Here is a 14,629-nt window from a genome sequence, read left to right as displayed (position 1 = left end):
GTGCAACTGAACACAGCATTGCTCTGGACAGCACACCTTGCAAGGAGGTGGCTGTTAAACCAGTAGCAGCAAGGATGGGGAAGATCCAGCAATACCTGAGGCAGCATTAAAAGGGAAAAAAACCACAACAAAATAAAACTGCAAAAAAACTAACCCAGCTAGCACCCTGAAGAGGCACAATAGTGTAGATGTGCCTGAGGAGCACAGCCCTCCTGCTCCCTAACAGATCCATCCTGTGGCCTCCCACATACTTTAGGAAGAAAGAAGACGAGTAGGCATAGGCAGGAACAAGGAGCACTCTGTGGTATTGCTCAGTATTTCAGTCCATCTCTCACTCAGGAGGAGCTCTGCTTTGCTTTCCAAGTCTCGCCCTCTCTGGCATGGATCACAAACCTGGCTTCTGGCCCAGGACTTGGCTCCAGCAGCGCTCATCACCAAACGGTGACGCCCCACCTCTGGGCACAGTGCATAGCACAGTCCTAAAGCCATCTTGAGGCTGTTACCCCAGCATCAGAAGAGGCTTCCCATCATCGCCCAGCTGGGGTTCCAGGCATCCTGAGTTGCAGCTGAAAAACCCAACACTTAAACACAGCTCCAGTTCCTTGAGGGAAGAAAAACTCAGCATCAGAGTTTCTCTAGTGGCTCCAGCTGAAGCTCCAGACAAGGTGCCCACACTGGGGAAGTCCTGTCTCCCAAAGATGCCTAGGCATAGCTTAGCCTAGCCATAGGGTGTTCCTCTGCCTGGAGCTGGCCAGAAAGATGCAGCAGGATGATGCCAGGTGAAGGCATTGCCCTCCCATCACAGGCAGTGGAAAAGGGGCTGGAAACCACAACCTGATGCACTCATCTGACAATTCAGCAAGGATAGCAGGATACAGGGAAGCCACCTGTGCCCAGACACCAGTAGCTGTCAAAGAACCAGACCACCTCTTCATAAAGAACTGAGCAAGTGGGAAGCAGGCATCATTGCACTGACTGTGCTCAGCAGGGACATGCACTCAGTGAGAGCAGGACAGGTTCCTATTTCTCTCTTCAGGGCACTGCAGCCCATTATCCTCACATTGATTTCTCCAGTGCAGGGCTGTAGCTGGCTTCAAGGCAACCCTGTTTATTTCAGAGTCATATTGTCTTAGATGGCCCATCCCACACCTTGAAAGAGGGGCAGCAGCAGCACCAGATCCAGGCCCAAGCAAGCAGGACTTGAAGACAGTCAGGACCCCCAACAGCAGCACACCCATTTCCAAGGCTTGGTACAGGCTTCAGATAGCCATGCCAAGACAACTCATGCTCTGTCTTCCTGCCACACCATGGCCCAGGCTGCCCTGGGGACCAACAAGCGCTGATCTGCTGGCAAAAGATGCAGGGAGAGAACAGGACTCCCAACAATCTGCCTCTCCATAGCGTGGCTTTCTCTTAAATCAGAAGCAAGTGCCAGTGACACTAACAGCTTCCTCTACACTATCTCCTGCTGAGTATAACCCTATGGCAACTGCAAATGCCATCGCAAACTGGTCCAAATTAGAACAAAATTCATCACCCTCTCCGTCTTTGAGTTTCAAAGAAGATCAGTAGGAAGAGAAAGAAACCAGTTCCCTGTTCCCAGGAAGGGTCCAGTGCTAAGATGACCTGCAACAGGCACCACAGAAGAAGGAAGGGTGCCTCTCATCCAAGCCATGTGGTTTGGCTGGTGCTGCCTCCCCAGGAGAGGCTGATGAAGTGCAAAATACAGCAACAGAAACCATGCCCTCCAATCTCCAGTAACAGTTCCTGGGTACCTTCCACACAGGGCTACCAGAGACAGAGAAGAAAGGAAGCCAAACCAAAGCAGCAAAAACTGGCCCACTGGAAATCAGCACACAACTTCAAAACAGAAGTCGAGAAGAACTGAGGAATACCACTGTAGCCATCCTGGCTATCTGCACCACACAGAGCTGCTGAAGATGCACAACTGAGAAGCAAAGAAGCCACCACACTACCTAGGCCCCTTGCTCCAAGACCGGTGTATTCCACAGCTTCAGCTCTGTGAGAAACCTCATAGGGTAACTAAATCTCATGGAAATCAGCTACATAAAGTCAGAATCCACAGCTCCCACCACCCTCTGGAAACATGGGACCACACATGAGATCACCAGAAAATGCATTTTCCAGTCAACATCTTCTGGGAGGAAAGGAGAGCTGACTGATACCAAGTCCTGACCTGTATTAGATTCTGATTTTCCAGAAGAGTCGTGCTGGCAATCCTCCTTGCACTTTGCTGATACAGCTTAAATAACACTGACAAAATATTGCTGCATCTGTACATCATATCGCTATGATATCTCTACCCTGAATTATATTATATATCCATGCATCTACATACCACATTTCCTGTTAAGAATGTCAAAAGTAGTCAGACATAGCACAAGTCTCCTGTGTGCCCTCTCTCCCACCACCCACGCCCCTCCACCCCCATTCAGGGCATTGCCATAATGCTGGGTCTCAGCCAAAAGACTAACAGCACGAGGAAAATGACATTTTCAGAGCAAGCTCTGGGCTTCTGTCTGGCTAAGGCTGTTGGGGGACAGCCGACCTCCCCGGGAGGAGGCAGTTACAGAAGCTCAGGAGCAGGCTCACAGGTGGAACAGACTGCTGATGCATTCTCAGACAGGAACAGCAAACTTGTGCTTTTCCACATGGGACTTATTCTCCCAGAAGAGACCAATTTGAGAGCTCTGTCAGGCAGGGTATTTAAAACTCGATGGAGCCCTAAGGAAATAAGCGCTGAAAGCCAGCCTGTGCCACCTCCAGGAAATGACTAGACCTGAGCAGATTAAAACCCATTACAGGAGCACATCTGGACATCTGAGGAACACAGACATATCCTCAAGTGCTTTGACTGCTAAGAACTTTCCCTCCTAGCAGCAGCAAAGCCTGACACAACCACCTGAGACAGGGCAAAGAAGCAAGGGCTGTTCTGATGCCACTTCTGAACTGGACACTGTACTGACAAGAGATGGGGATGAAAGAGACAAAAAACAGTCCCAGGACCCATCCTGGGACCCTGAAACCAGCTGAAGAGTAACAAAGAGCAATGCCTCTACAGCAGTAAGAAACAGCCACTGGTTGGGACACAGCTGATGCTCCCCAGAGAGGGAACCAAGAGCCTCCTTCCAGCTACCCCCTCCTTTCCACATCCCTCCACACAGCAAGCGCTGAGAGAAGGGAAAGCACTCACAGTGTCCAGCTGGAGCAAACAGCAAGGGAGATAAGAAAAAGCAAACTTTTTTTCCTCCCCAAAACAGCAAGTATGGAGGACATGATGCCAGCTGGGTTCACAACTTCATAGAAAAGTCAAGGGCTGAGTTGAGCTTGGACCTGAGAAACTCCAGGCCAGTATGAGCGAAGTCCACAGCTCGTGGGCTGGAGTTAGCCTGGAACTAAAGTGCAACTCCAGCACATCCTTGGCAGCTGCCCTGGAGCTGCGTGGCTGAGTGAGCTTGCTGTGTCCAGCTCTGTGATGGCCTAGTTGCTTAATACAGCTGTCTGTCACCTCTGTCACACAGTGGCCAGAGAGCCACCTTCCAACAGCAACACAGTGAGATGCAAAAGAGCTTAAAAGTACAAAACACAACTATTTGACTTTCATCAACTGAACAAGTGTGGTTTCTAGTTTCTAAGTAGGCTTTCCTTTAGCTGTTGCCTGTTTATTTCTTTCCGGTGGTAGGGATCTGGAAAGGAGAAATGCCCTTTCAGGGGGAGGGAGACTCAGTAATACTTACAACACTGCATCACAGAAAATACCATGAAATGGGTTTTCTAGGTAATGAAGAGGCAGGTCAGGGTGGTAAGGAGCAACCAATCCCACCACCTCCTCAGCCAAAATGGCAACACACACATTAAAAGACAAGCAAAAAGGTTCTTCAGCACTTAGATTATGTATGCTCTGGAAAAAGTCCCAACAGAGCAGACAGCTGTTGTAGAGACAGCACACTGATATGCTCATCTTTCCACCAAGGAGAATCAGGCAGCAACAGTGACCTGGGCATTTTTGCACTTGCACCAGCCTTGGGTGTGCATTACACACCCGTGTGGTGGCAGCCAGCATTATCACAGGCACCACAGCCAAAGGAGGTCTTGATTCAGCACTAACAAAGCCTTGCCAAGCGACCTTGGGCAAATCACTTCCTCGGTGACTCACTGCTCTTATCCCTCCTGCCACCAAAGTAGCAAAGCAAGGCACACACACAACCCATGTATGTGATTGATGGACGGAAGGAGCTGCATGTGATTACTGCATGCCTGGCATGAAACTGCATTTCAGCAGGATAATGAGTGGTAGCCACATTCGCAGAACAGATCCTGCAGGTCAGGAGTGTGCAGCTAAGGCTCCTGTAGCATCATTCTGCAGCCAAAGGCGCATGGTTGTCCTCTGTGCCACGCCGTTGGCAGCCCTTTGCCTGGCAGAGCCAGGACACAACCGTATGCTGCCACAGCCTGACACCCTGTCAAACAGAGCTGCCCCCAAGGCGTGCAGACGCTGCCGCACACAACAACACAACAGCCTGCCCTGTCATGTAGCATTACTTATGTGCTCAGATATGCATCCTTCTCGCATTTCTATTCCAGCAAGTGGTTGCTAGCAGAACGGGGCTGGAACAAGTTCACCACCTGCTACAGACCCGTCCCTAATACAACGCAGGGGAGGTTTCGTTACATCGGTTCCTTCCTGTGTGCAAGGAAAATACGTATGTGTATGTGGTGCTTCTCTCAGTTTTCTTCCAAGCTGACCATATGCCTGATTTATCTCAACAGGGAACCGAAGCCTATCGAGTTGAACACCGCAAACAGAGGAGAGAGGTCTCCCCTGACAGTTAGGATGGGCCCTGACAGAAGCGTTTGTTTAAACCCCACGTGAAACGTGACGAGTTCCCATTCTCCCTGGGGCTTTAACAGCACCGATAACGTCTTGCAAAATCCAGACCAGCTCCGGTAAAACCAGATGCAACACGAGTAAGTTCTTTGCACCTAGAGAAAAGCCCCAGTCGAGGCACTTTTGTCCTCGAGGAATCGCCTGCGGCCGCAGCAGCAATGGGTGACAAGGACGTGGGAAGAGCGGTCCGCGAGAAGTGAGAGCGAATCCGCAAGGGTCCCGCGGACCAGGGGCAATGTCCAAGGCAAACGGGGGCGCTGACAGCTCATCCCCAGCCGGCCGGACTCGGCGGGTAGGCCGAGCCGAGGCCGGCGTCGTCCCCCCATCAAGTTATCGCCGCCCCCGGGAGCGGTGGTACGGCGGCTAGCCCGGAGTCTCCAGCTCGGACGGCGGGTCCTGGCCGCCCCTCCGGCCGGATGACAGCCCCGAGGCGGGCCCGGCTGCGCGGGGCAACGGGTCGGTGCGGGGGCGGCGCGGAGCCCCGGCTCCCCCCGGGCCGGAACAATGGACGGCAGCTGCCCGGGCCTGGCGGGGCACTCACCTCGGCGGCGGCGGAGCGGCTCAGGGTAGGCCGGGAGAGCCCGCCGGGGCGGCGCGGCGCGGCTCCGCGGGCTGCTGGGGGCCGGCCAGCGGCGCGGGGCCGGCGGCGCGGGCCGCGCTCATGGCTCGGCCGCCCGCCGCAGGGCGCGGGGTCGGGGCCGCTGCCGGCGGCACCCCCCGCCCCGCCGCGCCGCTCCTTCCGCCGACCGAGCCGGCGGCTCCAGCCCGCGCCCGCCGGCGAGGGTGGGCGTCCGGCCGCGGCGAGCCCCGGCTGCCCGCCCGGCCCCGGGCCGCGGACGGCTTCCCCGCGCTGCGGCGGGCGGCCGGGCGCGGGCGGCGGGGAGCGGAGCCGGCGGGCGCGGCGGCCCGGGTGCGGGCGGGGGCGCCGTGGCGAGGGCGAGGCGCTGCGGGCCGAGTGCTCCTTTCTCCGCCGGAGCCTGAATAATCATTTGGAGAAACAGGATCATTCACTTTCCTCCGAGCCGGAGCCAGGCGCTGCCCTGTCAAAATAAAAGCCCCGCGCGCCGATTAACCGCTTCCTGGTCGCGGGCGCCCCGCCCGCCGCCCAGCGGCACCGCCCGCGACCGGCACCGCCGCCGGGGACCGGGACCGGCTCCGCCGCTCATTCCGCGCCTCCCGCGGCGGGCGGCCGGCGCCCCGCGAGTGGCCATCCAGGTGTCTCACAGACACCCACGAGTCTCACAGACATGTACGCGATGGCACCACACGGGTCTCAGCACCGCCGGGACCTGCAGAATTGCATCCCGCTCCTCCCCGCGACAGCACGGGGGCTGCTCCTGCTGAGCATCATTCTGCCCTTTATCATCCGAAACACAGGCCTGCAAAACACCCATTCTGCTCAGGCTGACACCCCGCGTGTCCTGCTCTCGAGCTTCGCTGGGCCGGGGAGGTCCCACACCTGATCCCCTCTTTGCCGCATCGGAAGCCTACGCGGAAGCCTAGACTTCGATGATCCTTGTGGGTCACTTCCATTTCAGGATGTTTTGTAATTTCTACGCACAAGGCACGAGGACTGGGTCTAGCCCTTGAGATGAGCAGCATGCTATTATCTTTACCAGCAAGTTTTCCAGGCATTAAGTACCCTCCTGCCCTGAACAAGAGACTCCACAGACGGAAGCCGCACAGTGCACACGCATACCAGGCTGTGGAGACAGCCTGCCCGCTCCTGGACGATGCCACCAGCATCCTAACCAGGACGTGTCACCTTCCTGCCTGCAGCGCACCAACCGCCCAAAAATAGGGCTGGAGGGAGGGAGGGAGCACTTGGCAGCATCCCCAGGTAATGTAGGGACAAGCAACCCAGCTCCACTGACGGGAGGCAGCGACCTCGGTTGAAAATTAACACACGACGCGCCCCTCTGCTCACAGCCGCAGCCCCCAAACCGGGGCGAAGGCGCCGGCCTGCCCCGGGAGCGGAGGCGGGAACGGCGGCGGGGGGGGACGGGGATGCGGGACAAGGGTGCGGGTGTCAGCCCCCAAAAGCGGGGGCGCGCGGCAGCGCCCCCTGCCGGGACGTGGGGAGATCTCCCGGTGGGGCGGGGCAGTGAGCCCTGCTCCCCATGGGCAGGCGGGAGGGACTGACGGCGAAACCCTGGACACCGCCATTCCCCACGGGCAGAGGAGGGGCATGCGGCGGAGCCCTCCCGTTCCCCACGGGCAGACGGTGCTGCAGCGAGGCCCAGCGAAGCGCGCCGAAGGAGGGAGGGAACGAGGGAGGGAGAAGCGCCGGCTGTTTCCAACCCCATCTGGAAGGACACGACATTAATTTTGCAGGCGCCTCTTTGGCAGCTGGCGCAGGGTGGCTTCACCCGTTTGCAGAAGCGCCTGTGGAAAACACCCGAGGCAGAAGCAGGCGAAAGGGGCGAGTTGCGCATGTTCTGGGTTGTAGCTCGGGGGCCGGAAATCTGCACGATTGGGCAGGCACTAGGAATTCCTCTGCATCGAACATAGTTTGCTTACACTAACCACCCAAGGGAGATATACCCCTCCAGAGGAGTGCTGAGGCCATACATCTCCCTGCCCCTCTGATCAACTCCTAAGTGTCTCATCAGCAAGCAGTGACATATTTTCACACTTCCTTCCCTCCCAGTAGCAGCACTGGGCTCATGTCCCTGCAGGCAGCATGCACAGGCACAGTGGGTTAAAAACGGTGCCCACCCGCCACTCTTTGGCATGACAGCCCAGTGCCAGAGGCAGACAGGCAGATGTGGTGCGTAGGGGACACATGGAACCACCTGTCTTCTGGGTCCTCTGGCTACCTCTCTCTTCCCGTTCATTCCCTGCAACTTTCTGGGCTTTCTACATCACAGCCCTTCACATCTCTCCCAGCCTGTGCACATGAAAGTGGCAAAGTAAGACTGGGAAAGGTCAGCAAGAGGATCAGCCACTGCTGGTTCATCAGAGCCTGCTGGTTTCAGAGCTTCTACTTTTAACTAAGATCTGCCAGGCTAGCTACCCTCCCTGCACTTGATGATGACTCCCAGTCTCCCCTTTCCTCCTCTATAATTATGCCTATGCTAGGAGAGACAAAATAGGGGAGGAGATGGTGAAGCAGATTTCTTGAAGCTCCTCAAAGCCTGTCTCTGCCAAAGCCACCTCCACCATGGCAGCAGCTCATCCCAGGAGCTGCCTGGTACAGCAGCACCTTTGCAAGCCTCAGCCAAGATGCCCAGACTTGGCTGTTACCTGTTCCTCCCTTGCATGGGGTTTTCCTGTCTTTGGACCACGAAACTTACATACAACATACAAAACAGAAAAGTCTCCCAAACTAGTTAGGGACCAAGAGGGAACCATCCATGACAGTGCCTCCACCCTTCCCTGAGAAGAATTGGGACTGACTACCCAGAAACTCCTGACACATCCTACACCTCTGTGGGATGCAGAGAATACAGGGCTACAGGATCCCAAGGACTGGCCTTGTCATCTCATGTTTTGCCAACAAGGATGTGTGGAGTAGACAGAAGCTGGTCCTAAGCTATGTCCAAGGCTCTGGGACTTGTTCATTCCCACTGACTCTCCAGAACACCAGCCCTAAGCGCAGACCTTCACAAGACTGCTGTGGGGAAGGTGCTCATAATACTTATGAATATGATTAATTAGGTGCAAGTAACTGTGCTGGAATTAATCGAGACTCACATTTAGCTGGGGATGCCTCTTTGCAAAGCATTTCCCCAGTGGATCACTCCAGCAGATTCCCAGCAGAGGCCCCAGCAGAGATAGAAGAGTCCAGACAAATTGTGCTGAAGGAAATGAGTCTGGGGCTGTGAAATGCCTATTTTGGGAGCAGCTCTCTGTTTTGCTGATCCATGTAGCTATGGAGAAGGGACCTGGTGGAAGTCTAGCATTAAACCCACAGACCTGGCACACAGATTCATCCTATATTGTCCCACAGAAAGGCAGTGGTCCAGCAAGAAGATGGAAGAGGCTACATTGCTACTGCTGAGGTAGACTCAGCCTAAAAACGTATCTTCATCTCTTCCCATGCTGCTCTCAGTCCTGTCCATCCCTATGCAGACTCCTGGCCAGTGTCCTTTTCCTCTGCTCAGAAACTAGTACAGTTTCTACCCCATAGTTTCAAAAGTCCCAGATGTGCCTCCCTTGTGATCTCCCTTGGACTGCATTGCAAAGTCCAATCCAACTTCTGTTTTGGTGGTACTACAAAGCCATTTCTCAGGGAAAAGGAAGAAAAGCCAGCCTAGGAGACGCCCCAGGTCTGCACCCAACCCTGCAGTTAGCTGGGGAAGAATGGGTTCCCTCATTTCATGCTCACTGGAGTTTCAGCAGGGCAGCCACCAGCAGCAGGCCACTGCAAGAAGCCTGCACTACCTTTGCTACCTCTGCAGCTGCCTAGGCAGCCTGTGCCATTGTCTAGATGGACCTGGACAGAATCACACGTGCCCAGTTTGGTTTCTTCTTTTAAACAGGATTACCTTTCCTTATTAACTATCACATCTTCAGCAGACGAAGACTGTTTGGCCACTGCAGTTGAAAGAAACTTGGAAGCTCAAAGACAGCACTGAAACAATGCAGCCAAGCCAGAGTCTCCTGTTCAGCATCCTTACGCTAGAGCTGAGCACTGGCCCCCTCCATATGCTGGTATTTTCCTTTGCTGCAGTCCTAAAGGCAAAGCACAGCCTGCGCTGAGGTACTGAGGGAGAATTTAATCAAACGGAGACATCCTCTTTTCAGATGAAAATACTCTGCTGCAGCTACAGCATGGCTGACAGACCATCATCTAGCAAAGACAAACTCCTGACATGGATCCAGGATCACAGTGACACCAAGACTCAGCATCCTCGATGCCTTGCTATTGCTCTGATGCCTGATTCATTCCCAATGCCTGTATGGGTGCAGGCAGAATGCAGCTCTTCAAGCCTTCTTCCCTTCTTGTTACTCCTCTACATCCTGAATGCCAGCCTTATCCTTGAAACACCTTAGATGCTCACTGCAACCCTAGGGAAATCATCTCAGGTCCACATAGTCCTGATGCTGGAATCCTGGCATGGAGTATGAGCTTCACTCCTACCACAGCTGCCTAGCCTCAGATGGCCTTTGCTATCTGCTCTAGTGTATTTGGACTGCTCTACGTGGGGCCCTGCGTGGCTGTTCCTCGTCTTGGGACACTGCTGCTGTCCAGGGCAGGCCCTGCAAAGCAGCAAACAGAGAAAAGGCTGAGGTTTACTGGCGCCGGAGGTGCGAGGGAACTTCTGCCCCTGCCAACCGCTAGGGCCAGGAGAGCCGGAGCTCTGACCCCCGGGCAGTCTGCGGGGTCGGGCACCGCACCCGCTGCCGGCGCCTGCAGAGGGGGCGCGAAGGGTTAAAGCGTTTGGCGAGGCCACCAGCGCGATAAAAGCAGCCATCGGGGGAGGCAGCGCCTCCCACCGCCCCCGGGGTCGGACGGGCGGGAGCGGGCGGGTGGCGGCGGCGGGGACTCTTATCCTGATACGGCGCCTTCCGCCGAGCGCGGCTCTGGAAATCCTGAGCGGCGGGACTGGCTCCGCGGCCGCGGCGCTCGGCGGCACAAAGCACGCAGAGCCCTCGCTCAAAAACCAGGCGGGAGGCCGGGGGCAGCCGGGGGCTCGGCAGGGATGCGGGGCATTCCGCTGCCGGCGGGATCTCCCACCCGAGGGCATCCCGGCCGGCCACAGAGGCAGAAGCAGCCTCCGCACGGGCAGCGCGGGATCCCGCTGGATCCTGCTGGAACAGGCCGGCGGCTCCCGGAGCTCCGCGGCCGCTGACTGGGGCTCTGCGCCGCCCCGGTCCCTGCCTGGCACGGCGGGACCCCCGGGCACACACCGTGCTGGCGTGCGCAGGCAAACGCACTCCGCAGACGGGCAGATGATCATGCAGATGTGTCCAGGATGGGTGTTGGCAACCGTGCCGGGGCAGACACACGTTCTGCAGGCACGCACGAGCATGTGCAACCACAAGCAGCAGGAACAGAGCACGGCACATGGGCGCCAGCCCTACAAGCAATCTGTGGTGTGCATGGAATAACGAGATAGTCAAGGAAGGTGCAAGAACTACTTTTGCTGTCACTGCTACTACGGTCTTACAATAAAGCTGAACTAGAAACAGAGCAATCCCTCCCTTTGATTTATTTACTCAGTGCTTTTATCTCCAGAGGATGCCTGGAAGCCTGGTCACTGCAAACGTGCAAGCCTGTGCCAACGAGTTGCAGAACAGAGATCAGGAGAGTTTTCAGAAAGGTCACAGGCCTGTCAGAAATCCAATTCTATGTAATGTCTCTATTAGTATTTGGGGTCACTTGAAATGACTGCTCTGTAAACTGGGTCATAACAGGAAAAGTTAGCAAGCTGCTGCCTTGTGCCATCTGCCAGCATGACAAGGACTTGTTTTGATGATAGCTCTGGACTACCACTTGAGAGCCCAATTATTCCCACATACAGTCTGTGTTCCAAAGACGGTCCTGTGAGACATCGTTGTGTGCAATGCCTCAACCACACAAATCTCTAGCTTGGGGAAGAACCTCTCCCACAACATCTCAGGGGCAGACCTGTTTTTCAGGGAAACAGGGTGTATTCCCTGGCACAAAGGCCTAACACAGCCCCATTCACCTGCATCAACACTTAGTTGCCAGGCTAGGCCCATGAGCCCTGCTTGTTCCGGCAAGGATGACCATCTGAGTGAAGCCACAGGCTCTACCTGTGTGTTTTCTAGGTTTTTCACCTGGTCCTGTTTCACCTGTACCTCTGTCTCCCAAAACATGTGTACATTTACACAGGTCTGATGGTACTCCCAGGCCAAAAGTGCTGAGCACCTTGTCCAAACGCTATAAGGACTATACAGAATTTGGGACAAGAAAAAGGTCCTTCTTGTCAAGACCACCCCACCTTTGTGCAGCTACTTATTACTTGCATTTCTGTTCAGTGTCCTCTTGTACTCCAGCTATGTCCACGTTCTCTGACAACCTGCCGTTTGCATGCAGCCCTGCAGACTGAGAGGAACTCACAAACCCCTGCCTGCCCTTGCCACAGTGCCCAGCACGGTGAGCTCGGTCCTGAAGACTGGTTGCCTCTCCCCAAGCTCCTCCTGTCCAGTGTCAGGGTCATTGAACATTCGCGCTAGTACCTGCCGCCCTTACACAGAAGGGCATTCGTGCATCCCTCGCTGCGTGTGCACAGGGATGGAGAGGGCACAGGGAGGATACAAGAAGGGCTCCCCGCCAGGGAAGGAGGCTGCTTTGGGCGCGCCGCCCGCTTCCCGCCCCCTCCCCGGGACCCTCCCGGGACACGCGGCCGGGGCCCAGTGGCGCCGCCTGGCGGGCGCGAGAGGCACCGCCGCTGCCGCGGGCTCCCCCGGCGGGCGGGGCAGGGCGGACACGTCCCGGCCCTTCCACGGGTCTCTGCGGGGCGGCTCTCGCCGCAGCCAGCTCGTCCTTCTATACTCCTGATGCCGAGAGGCAGCACTAGAGCTGGGACACTAGAAAAAACATTGCTTTCTTTTATTTTTCCCATTTCTGCCTCTGATGATATAAAGGAGATGCAGCCATCTCGGAGGCTGTGCATGACAGAAGGGCAGCGTGTGCACAGCAGAAGGGGATGTTTCAATTAACATCAAAAGGAGAAACCATGGCAGTGGCAACAAATGCCAAATGGGGCTTTAACACCCGGGTGTAGAAGCAAGGAAATGGATTTCTACAGGATGCAATATTATCTTTGTCTCTGCACTAGAATATGAGGAGCTAAACAAACCCTCCAATCCCCACTAGCAGCAGCAGCACACAGCTGGCCCTTCAATCACAGAATCAGCTGGGTTGGAAAAGACCTGAGATCACTGAGTCCAACCTAGTCCAAACACCACTATGTCAACTTGACCATGGCACTAAGTGCCATGTCTTGTCTTTTCTTAAACACCTTCAGGGATGGTGACTCCACCACCTCCCTAGGCAGTCCATTCACCCTTTAAAGTCTAATCGTCCTTTCTCTGAAGAAATTCTTCCTAACGTCCAACCTAAACATCCCCTCGTGCAGCTTAAGACTACATCACTTAGACAGCTAGATGTTTCTTTCCTGCATAGATGACCCTTCTTGAATACCTATGTAACAGGTACCTTAACACACTTTACAACTGCCCTCTCTGAGTCATGGACACTAAGAGCCAAGTGATGTCTTTGGTGGGAAGCAATGCCAGAGCAGCAGGACGGCTGTGTGTCTGGCCACAGGTAGCAAGATCACCATCCACCCATTTGCATCACTGCTGCCTTGTTGGATTTTGGGGGACTTGAACCAGGATGCCTGATTGTTCCTTCCACACAAGACCACAGATGGTAATACACTTCAGTAGCAGACCCCTGATCATACTGCTGCTAAATCATGCTCAAGAATTTGAGATGAACTAATCCCTTCTGTATGCAGTCCTGTGTTGTACTGTTCAGTCCATTTTCTTTCTGCTCTTTGCATGAACTCCATACTTTCAGAGACTCTCAGACAGGACCCACTCTACACATTGTGCAACTCATACAAAATCTCAAACCTCACTCTCCTTTTGAATGGAGGAAGTTGTATTGAGTGCCTACAAAGCATCTATTACATAGTTTGTACCAAATGCAGTACGGTCCCCCATGAGATGTCTTTTCTGGTTCCAGTTGGATATTGTGCCTCTTTAGAAACCTGAGCTCCAGTTAATAATGACCATTTGGTTACTTCTCACATTTTGGAGCTGGTGCAGCATTCTGACAGAGTCTTAGGTACTGGGAATGTCCTGGGGACCGGTAGGGCTGCCCTGCTATCCTCCACCAGGTCAAGCCAAGCTGCAGTTTTCCCTGCTGGGATATTGCATCCAGGTAAAGAATGGCAGGTGTGTGCAGGAGCTGCTGGCACTACCTGTGGCTCATTGTACCACTGGCCTTGCAGAAAAAAGGTGGGTGGGCCTTTACTCCTGGGTCCAGCCTTTACCCCCGGGAGCCTTCTCTCCTCAGTGTACCTCCTGAGAGCTGGAGATGCTGACCTGAGGTCTGTTCTCCTTTGTCCCTTACAGCACAATGCAAATCCACATTTGCATCATGCTGCTGAAGCATCCTCTCCCTGTCATGAAATATTCATGCTCACCTCCAAAAGGGTCCAGCACAGCAAATCCGTGTGTCCCTCTGCAGACAGGCAATCTGTGCTGCAGAGTATGGCCATGGGCTTTGCTGTGAGGTCAAGCCAGATCCAGACAGCTGATCTCTGTCTTTGAGGAAATAAAACAGAGATGAAAAGAAGTAGCAAAACCCCGGGAGGTACTTTTTCGATTTAACCCTTTCCAGGCTGAAAAGCACTGGCAGATAGTTTGCAGCAAGCAGCCTAAGCAGTGCAGGAGAGATGGGTCTAGAGAGTATCCCAAATGCTGAAGTCCTTTCTCAGGCTGGAAAGATTGTTCCCGAGCCATCTGAGATTGGCTTTGTCACATATGGTGGAAGCTTCTAGCAGCTTCTCATAGAAACCACCCCTGTGGTTCCCCTCCCAAAAAAACAGGCTGTGTTAAATCAACACACTGAAAGGCTTCCTGCCTGTTTTTGTGGGAAAACTGGTGCAGTGACTGCTGTGTGGTTGTGAGGCAGGCAGGAGATGCTGCTCTAGGCTCTCAACTGTCACCTTCTTGCTGTCTTTTTTTTGTTCAGAAAATTTGTGCTTTGGGCCTCACAGATTAAGAGCATGC

At 54.7% G+C, this 14,629-nt stretch overlaps 1 protein-coding gene across 2 annotated transcripts in view; it reads right to left on the bottom strand.

The window, feature by feature from the left end:
* Nucleotides 1-5,580, bottom strand: part of BCL9L (BCL9 like) — a 44,638-nt gene extending 39,058 nt beyond the window's left edge. For both annotated transcript variants that reach the window (XM_086861208.1, XM_086861210.1), the window contains exon 1: nt 5,451-5,580. The gene's annotated coding sequence lies outside the window, so the exon portion shown is untranslated. The remainder of the gene's footprint in view (nt 1-5,450) is intronic.
* Nucleotides 5,581-14,629: the final 9,049 nt, after the last annotated feature.

Source organism: Cyanistes caeruleus, chromosome 23 (assembly GCF_971803275.1).
Source record: "Cyanistes caeruleus chromosome 23, bCyaCae1.hap1.1, whole genome shotgun sequence".
Classification (NCBI taxonomy): domain Eukaryota; kingdom Metazoa; phylum Chordata; class Aves; order Passeriformes; family Paridae; genus Cyanistes; species Cyanistes caeruleus.
Note: the sequence above shows the minus strand (reverse complement) of the source record. Positions and strands in the feature narration are given on the sequence as shown.